This window comes from Tachysurus fulvidraco, chromosome 7, assembly GCF_022655615.1.
Source record: "Tachysurus fulvidraco isolate hzauxx_2018 chromosome 7, HZAU_PFXX_2.0, whole genome shotgun sequence".
NCBI classification, from domain to species: Eukaryota; Metazoa; Chordata; class Actinopteri; order Siluriformes; family Bagridae; genus Tachysurus; species Tachysurus fulvidraco.
The window spans coordinates 11,875,226-11,889,129 of record NC_062524.1 but is presented as its reverse complement, the minus strand read 5'-3'; positions in this window follow the sequence as shown (position 1 = coordinate 11,889,129).

Below are 13,904 nucleotides of genomic sequence, written 5' to 3'. Positions count from 1 at the left end.
TATTGTCAGCCGGACAGGGTGCTTCCGTCGGGTAAAAGATCAGACCCAAATGCATGGATAGCAAAAACAAAAGATTTAATAAAATAACAAAATCAACACGCAGGGGAAAAAAGGGCAGCTAAATAAAAAATAAGATACCAGGAACATAAAACAAAGAACAAAACACAGATAGAAGAGACACCAAAACTACAACAAGGACTCAGCAAAAGACAAATGCAACATAACAGGTATAAATAGGGGAAGTGGTAAAGAAACATTTGGAACAGGTTTGCATGGGTGGGAGGGGACTAAGGATCGGGCAGGGCAATCATACGTGAAGACACAAAATAAACAAAGAGAGCAGTCTGGCAGAGAAATGTCCAACCATCCTGACATCCTGACTAACTCACCGATGTCACCAAGATGAGGATGAGGTTCCTTTTGAGTTTGGTTCTTCTCAAGGTTTCTTCCTCATGACATCTCATGGAGTATTTCCTCAATGTCATCACCTTTAACTTATTCGTTAAGAATCAATTCGTTTCTGTGATAAATTTATCTTGGTCTGTAAGGCTGATTTGTGACAATGTGTGTGTGTGTGTGTGTGTGTGTGTGTGTGTGTGTGTGTGTGTGTGTGTGTGTGTGTGTGTGTGTGTGTGTGTATCCTTTTTCTGTTTTCTTTTTTTTTTCTAACAAAAATCATAATTAAGCATCAAAACCAAAACTTAAATAGGATACTGTTAGGCCTGTAAACGCCCAGTGGGAGGGACACACTGAAGGATGGAAATCAAATCAAAGAACAATCACAGCATTCATTTTAATTTATCTTGAAACGGTATTAAAAGCAGTGAATTAAGTAATATTCTTTAATCTGTCTACTTTAGGTTCCATTAAAAGCATTTAAATCCTAATCACATGCATTAAATCTGATTCATCTGAAAATTGTGAAAAATATAAATAGATATACTGTAGAGAAAAAAAAACAATGCAATACTGTTCTATTATAAGTCAGCCTATGCTAATATATATATATATATATGCTGTTGTATATGCAGGTAATTACAAAGGCTAATAACAAGTTAATGCCGTTTTATTGTCTCGTTGAATAATCAGAGACACATAGTGGTCAAAGTGTAAAATAAATGAACAAACAAACAAACAAACAAATAAATAAATATGAAAATTGAAAAAGGGAGATAGTTGATTCAGACAGTAAACAATCTACAGCTGAACAGGAAAAACTTATTAGCACAGGAAAACCTGGTTAGCTTTTTATTAGCCCTAATGAATACAGAATAGAACAAGGAAATGTTAAAGTTTACTTCACAGATTGTTTTACTGTTTAACACTTTATGTATCTTCTTAAAAGGACACAGAGGTCCAAGAATCACTAGTGGGGAGAACCAGAGTGGCATAAAATAAAACAAACAAAGCACTACTAGACAAAAATAGGGAACTAAGAAGGGTTAGGAAGGGAAGAAAACACTGCAAGAGATCCATATTTTTGAGGACTATTTATTTGGTATAAAAGGTTGTTGCAGGACATGGCAGCAGGGTCAACCGATACCTGAGAGCTCCAGGGTCCCTAGGTTTACTGGATTACTCCCATATGCATGGTGGTAAGTTGGTTTTGTTATTTTAAATCGCCTCAGGCATGAATCAGTACACATTGTGCAAGTTGTTCTGTGATGGACTGGCATCCAAGGTGTAAGTATTTCCACCTCGATCCTAGTGTTCCCGGGATAGACTCCTGATACAAAGCTGCCGGATTAATATAACTACTGAAGATGTATGAATGAATGATTAATTTAATGAAGGAGAAGATATCTTCAGTTCTTGTTTAATAATATGAACAGACAAGAGACAGTTCATGAGTGCTGAAGTCTGAATGCTGTACGGAAAAGTGGGTTTTTCATGATTTGTTATTTTATTTAATATATAGTATATTTTACATCATCTCACATTCTAAAAACCTCCAGATGACCACTTATATCTTTAGAGAAAAGCTATTTAGTTTAATGCCAAATAGTTTTAAAGCCTTGACTATTGAGCAGGACTATTCTTCCGCTGGAAATAGATCTTTTCATCGCACCGCTGTCTAAGTCCATTCCTCAGCCAGGAGGCTTTGTAGGAAAAGCCATGCCCTGTGCTGTGGAGCATGCACCCTTTGATAAGTGCAGATGTGATAGATCATGGTACACTAAATGTTTACTCAGGAGCTCTGGGCCAAAGCCATTTAAACTTTTACCCATTAGCAGTATTTTATAATTAAAAAAAGTTTTACTGGTACAATAGGAGTTAGAAAGACAAACTCTTGTCAGGTTCTAATAAGGATTGATGCAGATCCGGAGATACACACTCTTATCTGCAAAGAGCTAGTGTGGGTTCAGGTTTTCATCCTAATCAAGCAGGAGACTCAAGTCAACTGAACTCAACTTTATTCTCAGTCTTCCACATACCAAGTATACAATGAATGAAATGTCGTTACTACAAGTAACAAACAACGACAGTAAACAATAAACATATGTTAACAGTAAACATTTAAGCATCATAGAGCTATTGTGTGTTTACATATGAGGTAGGTGTGAAATATGAGGTCAAAATGTAAATGCAGATTAAAGTGCAAGTGCACAGAGGTGACTGTGTGCAAATGTGCAATAGTGTGCAACAGTTAAAGATCTTGAGTTGTCCTATATGTTTGCAGATGTGTTTCATGACCAATTTTAGTGCACAGTAAAAGTGGCTGAGTGCAGATGTGTGTTGGGGACCATCAATGTCCATAGTGCACAATTTAAGCTGGTGGGAGCAAGATGATGAGGGGCACCAGGGTGTTCAGTGCTCGGACAGCTTGGAGAAAGAAGCAGATGAAGAACCTTGTACTGCGTGCGATGGCAGAGGCTAGAAAAGATTGTGGGAGAGATGCGTACACAGTGTGTCAGGAAGATGCCTGAATAGAAGGGAGGGAGACCCCTTTAATGCTCTCAGCTGTCCTCACTATACACTGTAGGGTTTCTGATTCCACCTCATTCACCTGAATCAACCTTGACCCACACTGGCCATTTCTGGATAAGAACGACCCTGATCTAGACAAAATCTAGACTAAAGCATGTACTTTACAATGTTTTCAAGCTGAAGAAAAGCTACTCAAATAATGTCTACATGAGTTTCAAAAGACTAGTATATATATATATATATATATATATCTATATATATATAAATATATATATATATATATATATATATATATATAGGGGAAGGATAACTATGAAGGACATGGAGAGAGCCTCAGCTCAAATGGGAGTCCAAAATGTTTTTGATTTTACAGACTCATGAACACTGATACAGAGGAGTGCTGTTAAATAAGGTTGGCAATTATTACTTTTTTGTATTTATTGAATTTGATTTATCTACTGTAATTTCTAGTCTTGTTTGCCTGTCTGCACTGTCTATTGTGGCATTAGCCTGTAGCAGTCTGGAAGACATTTGTTAATGCCCCTTTGTGATTTCAGAAAAATTAGACATGTTGGAACCTTCAATTTTTCATGGAGCTGTGTTTCTATTGTTGGACATTGTTTGCTGCCAGCCTTTTTACTGTCCTTAATTATAATTAACATCATGCAAGAATGGATTCAGCATTAGCAATGGATTAGCATCTCCCTCCATGCACCTGTGACCCCCATGCACTTGAAGATCTCCATTATTCTTCCAGGGCATGCAAGTGGCATTAACTGTGTGCTGGGGAGAAACATAAAAGCAACTGCATATGTAATATGTTGTATATCATTTCCATGACACAGTCTTTTCTCTTCTTTTGTCTGTCTGCTAGCCAGAGACGTCCAGGCTAAGATTGATAGATTGATATCTGCAGTTGTTATCGGGCCTTGTTAAGAACTTACAGTGAAGGATTTGACATGTGCTCTTTCACCATTTGCAAGCTCCTCTGACTGATCCTATAGATTCCTACAGCGATTCTTTCTGTGCTATTGGGCCTGACGCATTTATCAAAGTGACACATTTTGTAAATCACTGAATTGTACACTGAGAAGGGGTCACTTTAAAAGGGGGACTTTGGTCAATATCTCATTACCTCCTGCTGCTTCCTGTGGTCGAATACTGTTCAACGGATAGATAAAATAAACCAAATTCGGACACTGTTCCCCACTGTAACATTGGCCTTTAGTAAAATTAACTTATGAATAAATTGTGGGGGGAAAATTGCTTAAGAGGCCACAATTCTCAGCACTAACAGTGAACACATATCAATTTCTCAAAGTTACTTATGTATTGCTACAGGGTGCTTTAATATTTACTGCTCTAAGATTCCATCTATGAATAATTTAATGTCCTATAGAATGGCTTCAGCACTACAATTAGTAACTGTAATAACTTGTGTATTTAAGAGTCATGCCCTTCGCCAATACTGGTACTAAATACCAATACTATAGCACCTCTACTAGGGAACTGGGGCATTTATGTCATGTGTGTGAGGAGACGTCTCAAATGGCCTGCTTTTTGGGTGGGCCACATAGGACCTAGTTGTCCAATATAACCAGGAATATCCTGATGCAATGGCCATCACAAGAGACAAGGCCAATAAAATATGATGTGTGCCAAGGATAACCATTATTATGGCCTAAAGATTGTAGACAAATGACCATCACACCAATGTTATTCTCCAGAATTGTGAAACAAAATTGTCCTACTGTAACTCTGTCTTTTTCTAACTTTACATTTTCTCTTCACTGGAACTAAGAGACTCAAACCCTGTTTCATCATGACAATGTCCCTGTACACAAAGCACAGAGCTCCATGAAGACATGGTGTGTGAAGGTTGGAGTGAAGGACTCGAGTGTCCTGCACTGAGCCCTGACTCTGACTCAACACCACTAAACACCTTTGTGATGAACTGGAACACAGACTGAACCCCAGACCTCCTCACTCTTACATCATCAGTGTCTGATCTCACTGATACTCTTGTAGATGAATGAACACAAATCCTCACAGTCAAGCTCCAGGGGTTTCATATGGCAAAAAGTGTTTTAATTGGTAATTGTGACATTTTTCCCCCTACAGTAATGCATGAATTAGTGGAAGATATGTGACCAAGTTAGATGAAGGATGAAAGATTGTATATACTGTATAAAAGTTGCCTATACAAAATTTATATATTGTTGGAAACATTCGGTAGTCTGAAGAAAGCATTTATCGGATTTAGAATTTTCTAGAAGTAGATAGTTAAACAATAGATAATAGTGAGGCTGAAGGAGAATATTTTGGCCTTGTCATGACCTCTTCTGTCAGCTAAAGTGAATTAATATCAACAACGACTTGTCAGAAATGTCAGGAATGACAGTAGGTGATAGCCCTGGCATTTGCCTGAGATGGAACCTCCAGTCACAGTATGCAAACTAGCTTTGGTTATAGAGTGTCCTGTAGGCCTGAAGAAGCAACAATAAACACATCTATCTGCCTCAAAATTTATTTATATAGGCAGATTCTGAAAAACATTGGAAAAGCAACCACAGTGAAGTCTTTCCATGAATGAATGAATGAATTCCTGCTGCCAGCGGCTCTGGAGAAATACCAAAAAGTAAATGAGATAGTCGGTCACCCTGCAGCACAGTTTAGTGTAACTGAAAAGAACTAGACTTATCAGCATTTGACAGGATAGAAGACTTTGGGCATTAATAAAGTAGATTTCTCATGCAATAAAGGCAGCGGTCTCTCAAGTTTTTCCCGCCTTTAAAATGTTCAAGTAAGAGGTTTCCAAACCAACCATAAAGATTTTAATTATATTCATACATCAATCTCTGGATGGTAGGAGAGAGAGACACTGTAAGCTTTGTAAAGGGTAGAAAGAATGATTATGAATTCCTGAGAGGTATATGTCACACATTTTTTTAAAAGGGTTCGAAAGAAATTCTATGGCCTTGCATAACAATTTGAATGTTTCAGTCAATTGAATTTTTACTGCCATGCTGCTATGTGTTTTTTTAATTAGTGGATCTTATGGAAATGAAGATCAACATGTCAGCATTAATTCCACTTAATTCTACAACACTTTGAAGCTGTAGCGTACCCAGTTGTTCAGATATCAAGATAAAGTCATACAACCAATGTAGTAATAGTACCAATACCGGTACAATACTATAACCAATACTATAGCATCTCTATAACATCATCTATATGAGGAGGGTGGAGACATATCAAATCACCTGTTTTTTATTGGGTTGTCCAATATATCTAGGAACATCCTGATATCACTTGCCATCACAGCAGATAAGTTGTGTAAATAATGTTGTGTGCTAAGGATTATCATTATTATTGTCAGCGATGAGCCAGTAAACACATACACTTTGTAGACACCTGACACTGATTCATAAATGTTCCATATATTTTTCTTTAGCCTGCTTTTATTCTTACATGTGACACTGAAACACTTGGACACTTGAAAACACTGTTACATCCCTTCACTGGAACTAAAAGACTCGAAACCTGTTCCAGTACGAACAAATGCACAGAGTTCCATGAAGACATGGTGTGTGAAGGTTGGAGTGGAAGAACTTGAGTGTCCTGAACTGAGCCCTGTCTCTGTCTCAACACCACTGAACACCTTTGAATTTCACTTTTGATTACTGTAGTAACATTTAATGATTAAGTATTGATACAAATTGTACAAAAATATACTTTATTGTGTATTCTGCTTTCATGTTCCAAGTGTTTCAGTGTCACATGTAAGAATAAAATCAGGCTAAAGAAAAATATATGGAACATTTATGAATCAGTGATGATGAAACTTAAACAAATAACAGACCATGATCCAGCAAGCAAAACCTCTCCTGAAAGGGACGAAGCAAGTTAATAGGCAGATACAAGAGCTCATATATTCAGCCAGTGTCGGCTGCCAACTGTGACACTGGCTGTCGGCTGTGAACTTGATTTCTCCAACAGCATCCTTAACTAAGAAATCTGCTTCAAGTAAAACTGTTGATTAGGATCTGCCTTTCTTTCTGGCTCTGGTTGTTAAACCTGCTAGTTTGGGTAGTCTAGACACTTTGGCTTCTCTGCATAATCTGGCTCTCTCATGGCACTGGTTAGACAACAAGGAAGGGTAAGTATGATCATCCATTCATTTTCTGTAGCGCTTATTTTACACAGGGTCACACAGAGTCCAGGGCCATGGTGGACTCAGGACAACAAGATTGGGGACATGCTGAAGTTATTTTTCTCTAACATCTAACCTTAATGATCAAGCCTGAGGTGACAGTGACAAGGGAAAACTCCCTGAGATGATATAAGGAAGAAACTTTGAGAAGAACCATACTCAGAAATGAATCTCATCCTCATTTGTGTGACGCAAAATAATGTCAATGTTAAATATAGCTGCAAGCAGCGATGGCGGGCTCTCACACGTTTTTTTATCGCTATATGGTGCCTCCCAGAAAACAATGCATGGTGGGCATCAAGTGGGTAAATATCAGTGGATTTTTTTACGTTGTTACTGACCCATTTGGGGACTGTAGGTAAATGAAACCTCACATTTTAGACAAACGGGGGCGCTAGTGAGGCACTTAAGAGATACACCTTTGTCTGACCTTTTTGTCCACACTTAACAGCCGACAAATGTGATGTATGTGTAAAATTTCAAGTTAATCTAAGCACGCCAAAAGCCTTAAATATGCTTGAAATAAAAGTAAATTTGACACGATGCCATGGCAACGGTGTTTCAGATATCAAAAATCCGTTCACAATTTCGCATCAATATCTCTGCGTCATGGTGGCCAAGTCTGGTCTCGATTGCATGAACCCCCTAGGAGGAGCATTTAAAAGTTTACCGCATGCAGCTGTCAAAAAATTCACCTTTGTGACTGACACACTTCCCTGGGCCTGTTGGTGGCACTATACCTGGGACTCACAATAAGTACATTGATGCGATCGGAATCCTTGGCCGAACATACACACCACGTGTCATCACAATAAGACATTTTTTGCCTTAGATAGAAGACACCTCTCTGAATTCGCCATAACTTAGTCGCCTCGCCATGGCAGCACCGTTCGAGATATCAAAAATCCCTTCAAAATTTAGCAAGTGCAATGTCTCAGCATCATGTTCACCACGTTTGATGTCAATCGCATGAATTCCTTAGGAGGACTATTTAAAAGTTCACTGCATGCACTTATAAAACAATCCAGGGTCGATGAGATCTATATGCGTACCAACTCTCGTACATGTGCGTACATAATTGCCCGATCTGTGCACAAATGTTTGTTTTTGCATTACAGGGGGCGCTACAGAGCCCCCCTGCCACACCCATATTAAAGCCTTTGCCCGAGCCTAGTGTCGCACGACTCTGACAATTGGCCAATGTGTGCAAAAAAAATAAAAATTTTAGATAGATAGATAGATAGATAGATAGATAGATAGATAGATAGATAGATAGATAGATAGATAGATAGATAGATAGATAGAGTTGAGGCCAAAATTATTAGCCCCCCAAGAATTTTGGAACATTTTCCTAAAGATCGTTCCAATGTTTGCAGCATTGATAAAACTTGATATAATCAAACATTCACCAATGCTATTTAGTGGCTTTTTGTACATTTTGGAATATTAAATAAATTTTTAGGCTTGCTTTATATCAAATATAGTGAAAATGAGGTGGTCAAAAATATTAGCCCCATGTGAATTTTCGCTTTCAAAACACACCTTAATTAATCAATCAGCTTTCAAAATACACCTCTGCAGTCAATTGGCTTCCTAACAACACCTGGGCATTCAATCAGCATAAAAGGACTCAAAGCAGCAGGGCACTTGATCACATTATTGGGCGAGACTACTTTTACTCACCATGCCAAACACAGGAAGACAAAGGAAATCAGTCTTGAGCTCAGAAAGAAGCTAATGGAGGCTCATGATAACGGGGAAGGCTATACTGCCATTTCCAAGTGTTTCACAGTGTCTAAAACCGCTGTACGTTGCATCATTGCCAAGTACAAGGAGACAAATTCTGTAAGAAACAAACCTGGGTGTGGTCGTAAGCACAAGATTTCAAGAACTCTGGAGAGGAAAATAGTCAGAGATGTCAGCAAGATGCCCCAGACATCTGCCAAGATGATTGTTTCTGACCTGGCCTCTTCTGGAGTTGATGTTTCAAGGAATACAGTTGTGAGGGCTCTTCATCGTGGTGGGCTTCAGGGCCATCGTCCCAGAAGAACCCCTTTACTCAAAAAGCGGCACATCACAGCCAGACTGAGGTTTGCCCGTGAACATATGAAAAGTAAAGATGAGTTTTGGGAGTCTGTGCTTTGGTCTGATGAGACTAAACTGGAACTGTTTGGGCACATGGATGTTGCTTATGTTTGGCGAAGAAAGGGTGAGGCCTTCAACCCTAAGAACACAGTTCCCACAGTTAAACATGGTGGTGGGAGCATCATGCTGTGGGGCTGTTTTGCAGCTTCAGGCACAGGGAGCCTTGTTTGGGTGCATGGCATCATCAAAAATGAAAATTATGTTGACATTTTGAGGTATAATATGCAGAAATCTGCTCGTAGTCTAGCCTTAGGTCATCGCTGGGCCTTTCAACAAGACAATGATCCAAAGCATACATCGTAATTGGTCCAACAGTTCCTGAAGGATACCAAAACCAAGGGTCCTGGAGTGGTCCGCACAGAGAAGAGCCTCAACTGTAGATAGATAGATAGATAGATAGATAGATAGATAGATAGATAGATAGATAGATAGATAGATAGATAGATAGATAGATAGATAGATAGATAGATCGATCGATCGATCGATCGATCGATCGATCGATCTTTCTTAGCACCATTCGGTGCTCGGGGCCTAATAATGTCCTTTTAAGCAACCGAGATCTGAGGTACTAAATGGTCATTTCTGAGTTCTTAACTATAATTCCTTTTGGCCGAGGTCTTCAAATGTTCACTGATGAAGACGGGCTGTTCATGCAGATACCCAGCAGAGTGCACCACCAAGTGACAAGACTCCAACCGCGGATAGGGCATCAGGATGGATCACGTAGAGGAAGTGGTCACAGAAGTAGCTCGACGGAGAGAGAGATAATAACAATATTTAGTGAAGTGGTAGCTCAGTGGTTAATGTACTCAACAACTGATCAGAATGTTGTGAGCTCAATTCCCAGGACTGCCACTGCTGAGCACTTGAACAAGGACCTTAACCCTTACTTGTGCAGATGTATAAAATGAGTTGAATGTAAGTCATGCTGGATATAAGTGTCTGCCATAAATATAAATGATCTAATTAATAACTTATCAGCAACAGAATGGCTACAACCACAAACCGTTCAGTGATTTCTGGTTTGATTTGCCAGTGTTTTGTGCGCCTTTATTAGGGATATATTTATAGTGGTCAGGCTTCTGACTTCAATACTAAAAAGAAGGTCCATGAAAACTGACCTAGATGCCTGCAGCCAGGAAAAACATCAACTGATAAAAACCAGTGACCTACTATCGGTTTTAAACCGTGTTGTTTGATGTTCAAAAGTGTGTTGTCAAAAATTAGACCAAAATTGCAGACATTTGTAGTAGAGTTAACAGTGATGCCAACGATATGTACAGAAACTTCTGGAAGTATATAGAATAGAGTTTTGGAGGAAACTAGTAAAATTACAAGGAAAATTAGAATGGTGTCAGTCTCGCTCGAGCTGCTTAAAGGTATCGTTTAAATAATAAATACCTTTTAAGTTGTGTACAGCAGTGTAAAGGTCCACAAAACATTACTGTGATTTCACTCATGCTAAATTATGCAAAAAATATCCTCAGTTTGAATTGTTTATTAATCAGCATACAGACAAACTCGTTCATTTCCTTGTTGTTTTTTAGGGATTGTATAGTTTTTTTAAGCTGTAGAAACTCTCAGCAGTATGAAATCAGAGTTTTCAGGAGAGCAGTGATTACTGATGGTATAGAGATGATTCAGTTCTGATAATCAGCTCTGTATCACAACACTGAAGCAGTATCTCCAGTGAGGGGCAGCAATGAACAACAATCAGACGCAGGATAATACTTCAATTTATTCCTATCCTGCTTGACAATCAGAACTTGATTTCATTTCTCTCCATTTAACACAGTAAAACTTACTTAACAAACATTCATACAAATTGAAAAAATGTTTTGTAGGTTGTTGATTGTTAAGTGTTCGTACACATTATGTGTGCATTAGTAATCTAGTACAATTGGAGTGTTACAAACATCAGGTGAAGGTGGTGTCATTAATGTGCTGCTGTCAGGTCGATCTCCGTGACCTAAAACATGGCCGCCACATACAACACATCCCAGAACACTTTGTTTGTGATGTAACACTCTGTATTTTAATTCCTGACCTTAACAATCCTTCTGATCTCATGTTGTTTCTTTATTTCTGTGGAATTTGGAATTGCCCATAATAAGTCTTTTGCAAATTGCCAGACTTTTACCTGTACTTTTTTTTGACAATGATTATGCTTTACAATTTGGATTTGTTTGTTTGTGTTTTCCACAATAAACTGTCTCTGCAGTTGCATCCTTTTCAGTCTTAGTTTTCTGAAAGCAGCAAATATCACTGATGCCTTGAGGCTGTTTTGCAGCTGGTGATCATGGGGGTTATTAGATTAGTGGGGTTAAGAATTGATGAAAGTCCACTAATTTATTAGATTTTGTTTTTTCTTTGATTTTCAAAAACACAACAATACTAAAATCACAAAATAGCACATTCAAATTCACTCCCAACACACAGAAACAAAAATATACATACATACATACATACATACATACATACATACATACATACATACATACATACTGTACAGTACATACATACATACATACATACAAACATACAGACACAGTACATACATGGATACATACTTTACAGTACATACATACATACATACATACATACATACATACATACACAGTACATACATAGATACATAGAGTACATACATACATACATACATACATACACAGTACATACATAGATACATAGAGTACATACATACAGTACATACACACATATATACATAAACTCAGTACCCCATAATGACAAAGTGAAAATTGATTAATTTTATACATTAAAAAGAAAAAACTGAAATTTACATATGTATTCAGACACTTTATTCAGTGCTTAGTTGAAGCACCTTTTTGCAGCAATTACAGCCTTGAGTCGTTTTGGGTATGACGCAACAAGCTTTGCAGACCCGGATTAAGTGATTTTCTGCTGTTCTTCTTTGCAAATCCTCTCAAGTTCGATCAGTTTGGATGGGGACGGTCGGTGGACAGTGATTTTTAGCTCTCTCCCGAAATGTTCAATAGGTTTCATGTCAGGTCTCTGGGTGGGTCACTCTAGGACGTTCACATAGTTGTCCCTAAGCCACTACTGTGCTGTCTTGCCTGTGTTCTTAGAGTTGTTGTCATGTTGGAAGGTAAACCTTCAGCCCAGTTTGAGGTCCTGAGCACTGTGGAACAGGTTTTTATTGACGATATCTGACTTTGCTAAGAAAGTCCCATAGAGAAGACCAAGTGTGAAAGAAAATGTCAGATCTTTGATATGAACATTTTTCAAACAGCAAAGGATTAACAGCTTAATTCATCCACATTTTGACATATGGTAACTGAGAACCTTAACCACAACAACGGTATACAGTTTTTAGCCAGAAAAGTACACACATTCACACTCTTTCAAAAAATAGTCGCTTTTAAAGTTTACCTCAAAAGAACTATTCAGAAGATACACAATAAGAGATGGTGTGAAACGTTTTTTTAGTAATCTTTGGTATCATTTTATGAATCATCTTCCAGTAGATATGATTTTTTTCACAGTTCCAAAATGTATACATTATATGCAGTACCTGTGGCTCCTTTAGGCTTGAAAAGTAAAGAAATTTAAAGAGAATAGAGGAAGCATTTATTTTGTAACATATACCTGTACATGATAGACATGATACAGCACTGCTGGTGCAGTAAGGGTTAAGGGCCTTGCTCAAGGGCCCAACAGAGGCAGATTAGCAGCTTTGGAGCTTGACACAAAAAGTTTGAAAGTTAGAAGTTTGAAAAATTTGGAAGAAAACATTAATATTTTAGCTTAAATCTTTGCCAGAAAGTCAAGAACACAGAAACAGTCTGAACAATCAGTTTGGTAATAATCTCAGCAGTTAATATAAAGAAGTTTTAAAATATTTTTCCATGCAATAGTGGTCATAGATCCCCAACCAGTAGTAGAGGTAGTCATGGAATAAGTAGAGGTTTTATGAAATATTGAGACTGACATTTCAGTGAAGTTTTCTGATCGTTCTGGAATGTAACAATCCCCAAAACTGAAGAAAAACAGATAAATTATTATTAAATGTCTAATGTTGTCAACTCTAGCTTAAGTAGAATCAGAAGATTTTTCAAAAATTTCCATTTGTTGAAGAGTGGAAAAAGAAATGTTCTTTTTATTTAGGGCATAGTGTTATGGTTAAGGGTTAGGGTTGTACCTTTCAGTACAATTTCATATTCTGAGTACTAAACAGAAGCAGATACAAATCCAGATATTCACATTTATCGTGTTATATAGAGTACACAAGAGATGAGCCGATGCCAGAGAAGAGCCTTCATTCCCCTGAGAATGATCAATAATACATAATATGCAAGAGAGAAAATGAGAAAGAGCGAGTGAGAGGAAATAATACACACACTAAGGTCATTCATCACTAGGTTCTGTTTCTATGCCTGTGTGTCCATTCCTTGGCAGTAGAAGCGAAAGTTTTGGCATCAGATACATTGTGGAAGAGCTGTATATGAGGTGCAACCTACCCTTAATCCTAATATTAGAGTTACCTCCTCTGCATGCGTTTTAATTAGAACTGTGAAATATAGGATATAAATTATTACATATGTGGGAGTGTGTGTGTGTGTGTGTGTGTGTGTGTGTG